General features: G+C 46.5%; 1 long non-coding RNA gene across 1 annotated transcript; it reads left to right on the top strand.

The window, feature by feature from the left end:
• The first annotated feature begins 828 nt into the window (after positions 1–828).
• Positions 829–7,942, top strand: LOC308658911. The gene is made up of 3 exons (XR_014024254.1): positions 829–946; positions 6,092–6,259; positions 7,574–7,942. It is a non-coding gene; the product is annotated as an uncharacterized lncRNA (long non-coding RNA).
• Positions 7,943–8,632: the final 690 nt, after the last annotated feature.

Below are 8,632 nucleotides of genomic sequence, written 5' to 3'. Positions count from 1 at the left end.
GTGTCATCAAGATTGGTGAAAAAATGTGTGCTGAGATTTCAGGAAACGGGATTTTTGGAAGCTTGGCAACCCCTTTCCATGAAAGTGATTTGCGCCAGGCCCTGCTTAGGGCTACATCAATAGAAAACAAACCATAGCGATGGAACTTGGAACTACTTTATTGTGTCAAGTTTCAAAGAGCTAGCACAAACCGTGTTTGATTTAGAGTTCCAAATACATGTATCCATATAGGAGAAAACAGAATGAAAGCTAAAAATTAAAATTGTTACTGCAAATGAATGGTTTAACCTAGAAGAACAAAATTTGGTAAGCTAATTGGGATTGGGGTACTGATCATTACCTTAAAGTGTCATCAAGATTGGGTGAAAAAATGTTTGCTGAGATTTCAGGAAACTCGTATTTTTTTGGAAGCTTGGCAACCCCTTTCCATGAAAGTGATTGCACCAGTCTCTGCTTATGGCTACATCAATAGGAAACAACCCATAGAGATAGAACTTGGAACTACTTTATTGTGTCAAGTTTCAAAGAGCTAGCACATACCATGTTTGATATAGAGTTCCAACTACATGTATCCCTATAAGAGAAAACAGATTGAAACCTGTGGTGAGCCGTTTCTGCGGACTGTAGTCGCCATTACAAGATGGCGCTGGCTCCGCTGTGGTCTGTAATAAACAACTCTTTATTTGGGAGAGTTGGCACGTGATCTTTTAACACCCTATGAGAAAGCTCCACGTAGCAGCTTCGCATTGGGGCTTGGGATGCTTTATTAAGGCTGGGAGGGGCATCCGAGAGGGTAGAAGAAGAAACATCAGGGGCCTGAATAAATGGCTGAAAGAAGATTCCTGTTGTTGCGTCTTCCTTGCGGGCAAGGGGTCGCGACAAGTGGTGCTGAAACCCGGGAACCAGAACTTTCAGCCGTCAGGGGTGGTGCACCGGTTAGTCCCAGGTAAGTGGGATCCGCGACCAAAGCGGGGATAGTCCCAGTAAGTGGGATCCGCGACCAAAGCGGGGTCAACTCCTCTACAAAGAAAGAGAGAGCTTTATATTTTATTGCAGCTGCACTGTGTACTTTCACTTTTGTTTTCTGTGTTTCTTTTGTTGCTGTGTCATGGGTGCCGCATCTTCAAGTCCGCTTCTTCTGGCCCTAGACGGCCTGTTACGTTCCAAGGGCCTGGAAGTGAAACATAGTACTTTACAAAGATTTTTACGGAAGTTGGATATTGCTGCACCGTGGTTTGCATTTTCGGGCAGTCTTACTATACCTAGTTGGGATAAATTAGGCAAAGATCTTGACTTTGCTTCTGAGCAGGGCATATTAGAGGGCGGGGTGATACCCCTTTGGAAAATGGTCCGTAGTTGCCTCACAGATGGCAGATGTCAGGAAGCACTTACTAAAGGACAGGAAGTTCTAGAACAATTACATGAGGAGAAATCGGAGACGGCAGGAAGTGAGGTATCTCGGGAGGATGGAAGTGTGCGGAGCGTGAAACAGGGGAAGAGACGATTGTATCCAGATCTCAGTGTGCTGCGCACACCCCCATGTGAAAGTGGGTCAGAGGAAGAGGAGGATGAGGAGGAGGAGCTTGGGAGGCTGTCTTGCCAGCTAGGGAGTTTAGCTATAGGAGAAGGGAACAAAAATAAACAGGGGCTCAAGAAATGTGATCCTCCGGATCCACCGCCGTATGGTGGGGGTGTTTCGGGGAGAGCTTTCCATGCTCAAACATGGAGGGCTGTTAACGCTGAGATGGGTCTTGCTTATCCAGTTTTTCAGGATGATAATAGGGGAAGATTCCATGAGCCTTTAGATTTCAAAATTGTGAAGACTCTGGCGGAGTCTGTGCGCACTTATGGGGTGGATGCCGCCTTCACACTAACTCAGGTGGAGAGTCTGTCTAGATACTGTATGACTCCCTCTGATTGGGCTAGCATGGTTCGGGCTTGTGTTTCCCCAGGTAAATATTTGGACTGGAGAGCATTTGTGCTAGAGGGCGCAATAGAGCAGGCCGCCCAAAACCATGCGGCGGGACACCCTCATTGGGATAAGGACATGCTTTTGGGGCAAGGTAGATTTGCTAATCAACAGACGGGATTCCCTCTTGAGGTATATGATCAAATTAATAACATTTGCATTCGGGCATGGAAGTCACTTCCAAATAGAGGAGAGGTATCTGGTAATTTGACTAAGATTATACAAGGCCCTACAGAACCCTTTTCAGACTTTGTAGCAAGGATGGTGGATGCCGCTGGAAAGATTTTTGGGGATCCTGATAGAGCCATGCCCCTTGTCAAGCAATTGGTCTTTGAGCAATGCACCAAGGAATGTAAAGCAGCAATCGCTCCTTATAAGAACAAAGGCATAGAAGCATGGATGAAGGTGTGTAGAGAGATTGGAGGACCTTTAACTAATGCAGGTCTTGCAGCTGCTGTCCTTCGGATTGCAAAAGGGGGCGGTCCTGCCGCCGGAACATGCTTCCATTGTGGTCAACCCGGTCATGTCAGACGTGAATGTCCCAAAAGAGACAATTCCAAAAAGACAATTTTACTGGACCTTCTCACGGTGGCCTTTCCAATGGCCTTCGTCTACCGGGGTTGTGTCCAAGATGCAAAAAGGGGAAGCATTGGGCAAGAGAGTGTAGATCAGTGAGGGACATCCATGGACAGCCTATTTCAGCTGGGCCAAAAAACGGCCGACGGGGCCCTCGACCCCAGGGCCCACAAATATATGGGGCAGTGGAGAATGTCACACCCGAACCCGAGACATGGTCATCTCTACGCCATCCCATGAAACGCGGAGAGCCACTACAGGTGCCGCGGGATTGGACCTCTGTTCCACCTCCACACTCGTATTAACACCTAAGATGGGAGTCCAATTGGTGGAAACTGAGTTTACAGGGCCTCTACCACCTGGCACTGTAGGTTTGCTAATTGGACGTGCATCCTCTATTTTACAAGGTTTTCATGTTTTCCCCGGAGTCATAAGTCCTGATACTGTAGGGATAATAAAGGTTATGGTGGAAGCTCCAAGGGGCATTGTGTCCATCTCCCCAGGGGATCGGATTGCTCAATTGCTAATTTTGCCTAGCTTGCATAATCACTTCCCTGCTGATTCAAGGTCACAGACAGGGAATGAGATTGGTACCACCGGAGGGAATTGTGCCTATTTGTCACTAGATATGAGCAATCGCCCCACTTTGGAATTAAGCATAGAAGGTAAATCTATTGTGGGATTACTGGATACCGGAGCAGACTGTAGTATTATAGCACTTAGGGACTGGTCTAAGGGATGGCCAGTGCAGACTTCTGATCAATCCTTGAGAGGACTTGGATATGCCCAGGCCCCTCAGATCAGCTGTAGACATCTAGTCTGGAAGGATCCAGAAGGACATAATGGTACCTTTCAGCCTTATGTACTTGATTTACCTATCTCTCTATGGGGCCGTGATCTGATGAAAGACATGGGGTTCACTCTTAGTAATGACTATTCCCCAGTGTCTCAACAGATTATGCAAAATATGGGGTATAGGCCAGGTCTAGGACTAGGAAAACATTTACAGGGACGTAAGCATCCTGTACAAGGTCATCAAAAGCTTGACAGATTTGGTCTGGGTTTTTCCTAGGGGCCGCTGGGGCTCAAATACCCATAACATGGCTCACCGAGGAGCCTGTTTGGGTGCCTCAGTGGCCTCTTCCCTCAGTTAAATTGGTAGCAGCTCATGCTCTAGTTAAAGAACAACTTGACTTGGGTCACATCCAGCCTTCTACTTCTCCATGGAATACTCCCATATTTGCCATTAAGAAAAAATCAGGGAAGTGGCGCCTACTGCATGATCTACGAGCAGTTAATGCTCAAATGCAACTTATGGGGCCCATTCAAAGAGGGCTGCCTCTGCTCTCCTCGGTTCCTCGGGGTTGGCACATTATTGTTATTGACATTAAAGACTGTTTCTTTTCTATTCCTTTGCATTCTAAAGACTCGCAGCGTTTTGCCTTCACCCTTCCCTCGTGTAACCACGAGGAACCAGATCAAAGGTTTGAGTGGGTAGTGTTGCCGCAGGGAATGGCTAATAGTCCCACGATGTGTCAGATGTATGTGGGGAAGACACTCGCACCTCTCAGACAAAAGTATTCCTCCATCAAGATCATTCATTATATGGATGATGTATTATTGGCTGCTAAATCAGAGCAGACAGTTCATGAGGCCTATAAAGACCTAGTGAAGTTGTTAGCTCAATATGGACTGCATATCGCACCTGAAAAGATTCAAACAGGGGATTCTATTAAGTATTTGGGAGCAACAATTGGGTGTGACAAATTACGACCACAGAAAATCACCATACGAGCTCAGGATCTCCAAACTCTAAATGATTTTCAAAAACTGCTGGGAGATATTAATTGGATACGAGGATATTTACATATTTCTAATGTTATGCTACAGCCTTTGTATGCTATTCTTAGGGGTGATCCAGATCTTACTTCCCCTCGTAGCCTCACCAAAGAGGCTAGAGCGGCCCTTATGACAGTAGAAGAAGCTATACAACATGCTACTTTATGCAGGCTCCAGAGTGATAAACCTTTCCAGTTATGTGTGCTTGCCACTATGCGGCAGCCTACTGGAGTACTGTGGCAAGATGGACCTTTGCTATGGATTCACCCACATGTATCCCCAGGAAAATCCTTAGAATATTATCCTGATGCTGTTGCAGCATTAGCACTTAAAGGGATTCAACAAAGCATTCAATTTTTCGGACAATCACCTTCTTCTCTTATTATACCCTACACTAAAGCTCAACTTAGTGTCTTGTGTGCTACTCTAGATAACTGGGCTATTCTATGTTGCTCGTTTCAAGGGGATATTGATAATCATTACCCTTCTCATCTGTTACTCCATTTTGTTAAAGAACATCCTATCATTTTCCCTAAAGTAACTTCATCCAGTCCCATTCCGGGGGCTGTTAACATTTTTACTGATGGTTCCAAGTCTGGAATGGGAGCTTATGTAATTAATGATTCTCCCCCTGTCCAGCATCAATTTGCTCCTGGAAATCCACAATGGGTAGAACTACAAATTGTTATTGAGGTTTTTAAACAGTGTTCTTTTCCTTTTAATCTCATTTCGGACTCCATCTATGTGGTGCAAGCACTACAAATCCTGGAGGCTGTGGGAGCTATTAGTGATGCCCGTAATGTATCTGCTTACTTTAATCAGCTTCAACAGCTTATCCGTGGCCGCACTGCTCCTTTTTATCCAGTGCACATCCGGGCTCACACCTCTCTTCCTGGTCCGTTATCGCAGGGTAATGCCTGTGCGGACTCAGCCACTAGAGGTCAGTTGATCTGTTTGGCTTCCTCCTTAGAGGAGGCTAAATTGTTTCACCAAAATTTTCATGTTAATGCTTTAACACTGCGCAGGCGTTTTTCTATTTCAAGAGCAGATGCTCGGCAGATAGTATTACACTGTCCCCATTGTGTCACATTTCTTCATCCCCCTACTTATGGAGTGAACACACGGGGATTGAAGCCATTGGTTGTCTGGCAAATGGATGTGACACACATACCTGACTTTGGTAACCTCAAGTATGTCCATGTTTCTGTTGATACGTACTCTGGAATTATTCATGCTTCTGCTTTATTGGGAGAAAAGGCACGTAATGTCATTACTCATTGCCTGGAGGCCTGGGCGGCGTGGGGTGCACCTACGTCCCTTAAGACTGATAATGGACCTGCTTATACTGGAAGACAATTTACATCTTTTTGTTCTACTATGGGAGTGCAACTTACTCATGGTTTGCCTTACAATCCTCAAGGGCAAGGCATTGTTGAGCGTGCTCATCGCACCTTAAAGGAAACTCTACAAAAACAAAAGGAGGGAATAGGTGCTGAACATACTCCTAAAGAACGCCTGTCCTTAGCTCTCTTTACCATTAATTTTTTGAATTTGGATATTCATGATCGCTCTGCGGCCGATAGACATGTGTCCCCTCAGTCCTCTGTGATTGGCTATGTTAAGTGGAAAGATGTTCTTACGGGCCAATGGAACGGCCCCGACCCCGTGCTGACATGGGCACGAGGATCTGTATGTGTTTTTCCCCAGGATCGCACGGAACCGTTGTGGGTCCCTGAACGCCTGACAAGAAGAGTCTTGACGTCGGCTAACCAGCAACAGGAAATACCACAGCAATCCCGTGATGAGGATCTTCATTCTGCTAAGTGCTCTGGCTCTGGTGCTGATGCCGATGACACAGACGACACCAATGCAGTGGTGGGCAGTGGCACGGGCTTGGCCAATGCCAATGCCGGTTCATGGTAATTCTAGTGTCCTCCCCACTCTTTTCTCTACCTCATGTGAGATGTCTGCTCCCTGTGCCTCTCCTAGAGGGGACGTGGATAGCATTTTTAATCAATCTCAAGTTAATCTCACAGGAGTTTTTTGTTTCAGCCTTGGGAACACTCATTGTATTAGTCTTAAGACCAAGAATTTGACTAACTGGGAGGACCCATTGCGGTCCAGTCAGGTCTCAGGGAGCATTCTCAGTGCTGTGTTGAGCCAAGTAGTCTCAGGGGAACAATCAGGCTCAGGAAACCCCGCAAATAGTTCTGCTTTAAACACAACTACCTTGGCTATTATCTCCGAGGTACTAATCCCAGTGCCTCCTTCTTCTAATAGTCTTTATAATGCCACCCATTTTAAGGCCTCTCCTTACTGTACCCCTAATCTTGGTTTCCCCCCAACATTTACACCTTGTCAGGATCATTCTTGGGAGCAACGTCAAGTTGCTAAAGGTTTCTCCCTTTCCCCCTCTCTTAAGAGGTATGTTTATAACTTTAACAACAGTGTCAACTCCTCTACAGGAGTGGGTTGGTCCTGGTTTCAATGGCTGATCTCCAATGAAAAGGGGGCTTCAGCTGATATTTCTGCACTGGCTCAATTGCTGGGAGCCAAAAGTTGGCTGGCTAATGTTTCTGGCACTGTTAGGGAGAGTGAACGAGGTAAAAGACTCACATCTGTTTCGTTCAACTCTCTGTTACATAATGCCACATTGCCCCCTGCAATGGTCTGTGTCCAATCCCCGTTCTTACTCCTTTTGGCTAATGACACCTCGTCAGGGGTGCTGGATTGTTCTCATGTTACCTGTCTCTTATCTGAGTGTTGGAATGGTTCTTGGACTGTAGCGGTGGTTATGAAAATTCCAACTTTTGTCCCAATCTCAGTCACTGCGGACCCTGACGAATTCCCCATTGTTGAGCTACTTAGAGTCCGCAGGGATTTTGGAATCACAGCTGCTATAGTGACAGCCGTGGCGGTATCTGCTGCTGCAGCGGTCACGGCCAGAGTGGCCATGGCCAGTCAAGTGCAGACTGCTGCCACCATTAATCAAGTTGTTCAACAAACTTCCACCATACTTGAATCCCAGAATACAATTAATCAACATATTTTGTCAGGGATTTTAGCTGCCAACCAAAGAATACATTTACTCCAAGCTCAGGTAGAAGAATTGGCTGATTTGGTGCTTTTGGGCTGTGTTGACCAACGTGCACATTTATGTATAACCTCTGTCAGATTTAATGATTCCAGGAATGCCTCCCGTATCATTGGCGAATACTTGGCCGGAAATTGGTCCATGGCAGCGGAAGACATGATCCAGTCTCAACTAACCCAGATAGCTGTCTTGAATAGTACCCATGTCGATCCCGTAACTTTGGGTCAATTCACCGATTGGATATCCTCTGCCTTTTCCTTTTTTAAGGAGTGGGTGGGGGTAGGCATTTTTGGTGCGATGTGTTGCTTCAGTATGGTTCTCTGCTTGTGGTTTCTCTGTCGCCTCAAGGCCCGCAATGCTCACGATAAAGCTATGATCATACAAGCTCTTGCAGCTTTAGAAAATGGCAACTCACCTCAAGTTTGGCTTGCGCAAATTAAACAGTAAATCTTTGACATGGTCGTCGCACCCCAAGTCTTACGGACATTGCACTGGGATCGACATGTCTTTCCTTGTTATTCTCTTAGTGTTGGAAAGCCCTTGCACTCTGCCGGCTTTCCTACCATTGCACGCAGATGGGTTTCCACACTAGTGCTTTTCTATCGCCTTAAGACCCGTGCCTTTCTTTTAGGGTGTTACCAACTTGTTTATCGTTGTATTTCTATACAGCCACAGTTCAGCCTTGGCTATCCCCCTTCGTCCACCATCGTCACGATACAGGATGCGAGGCAAGGCACTGCACTTGAGTGATCCTTGAAGTGGACCTCAAGGAGAGCATGTCCTATTGTATGCGGGTTAGACGCGTCCACGCCCCGTCCCACGGAGAAAAGCGTCGGCTGATATGGCCTCAGATCTGGGGAAGGCGCCTCCTTGGGGCTGAGCCATACTATGCAGCCACTTCTGCACAGTGGGATAGGACCTCTACTCTCTCCTGTGTTGTTCTTAGAAAACAAAAGGGGGAACTGTGGTGAGCCGTTTCTGCGGACTGTAGTCGCCATTACAAGATGGCGCTCGCACCGCTGTGGTCTGTGATAAACAACTCCTTATTTGGGAGAGTTGGCACGTGATCTTTTAACACCCTATGAGAAAGCTCCACGTAGCAGCTTCGCATTGGGGCTTGGGATGCTTTATTAAGGCTGGGAGGGGCATCCGAG

Source organism: Spermophilus citellus (assembly GCF_964194105.1).
Source record: "Spermophilus citellus genome assembly, chromosome: 10".
NCBI lineage: Eukaryota > Metazoa > Chordata > Mammalia > Rodentia > Sciuridae > Spermophilus > Spermophilus citellus.
Note: the sequence above shows the minus strand (reverse complement) of the source record. Positions and strands in the feature narration are given on the sequence as shown.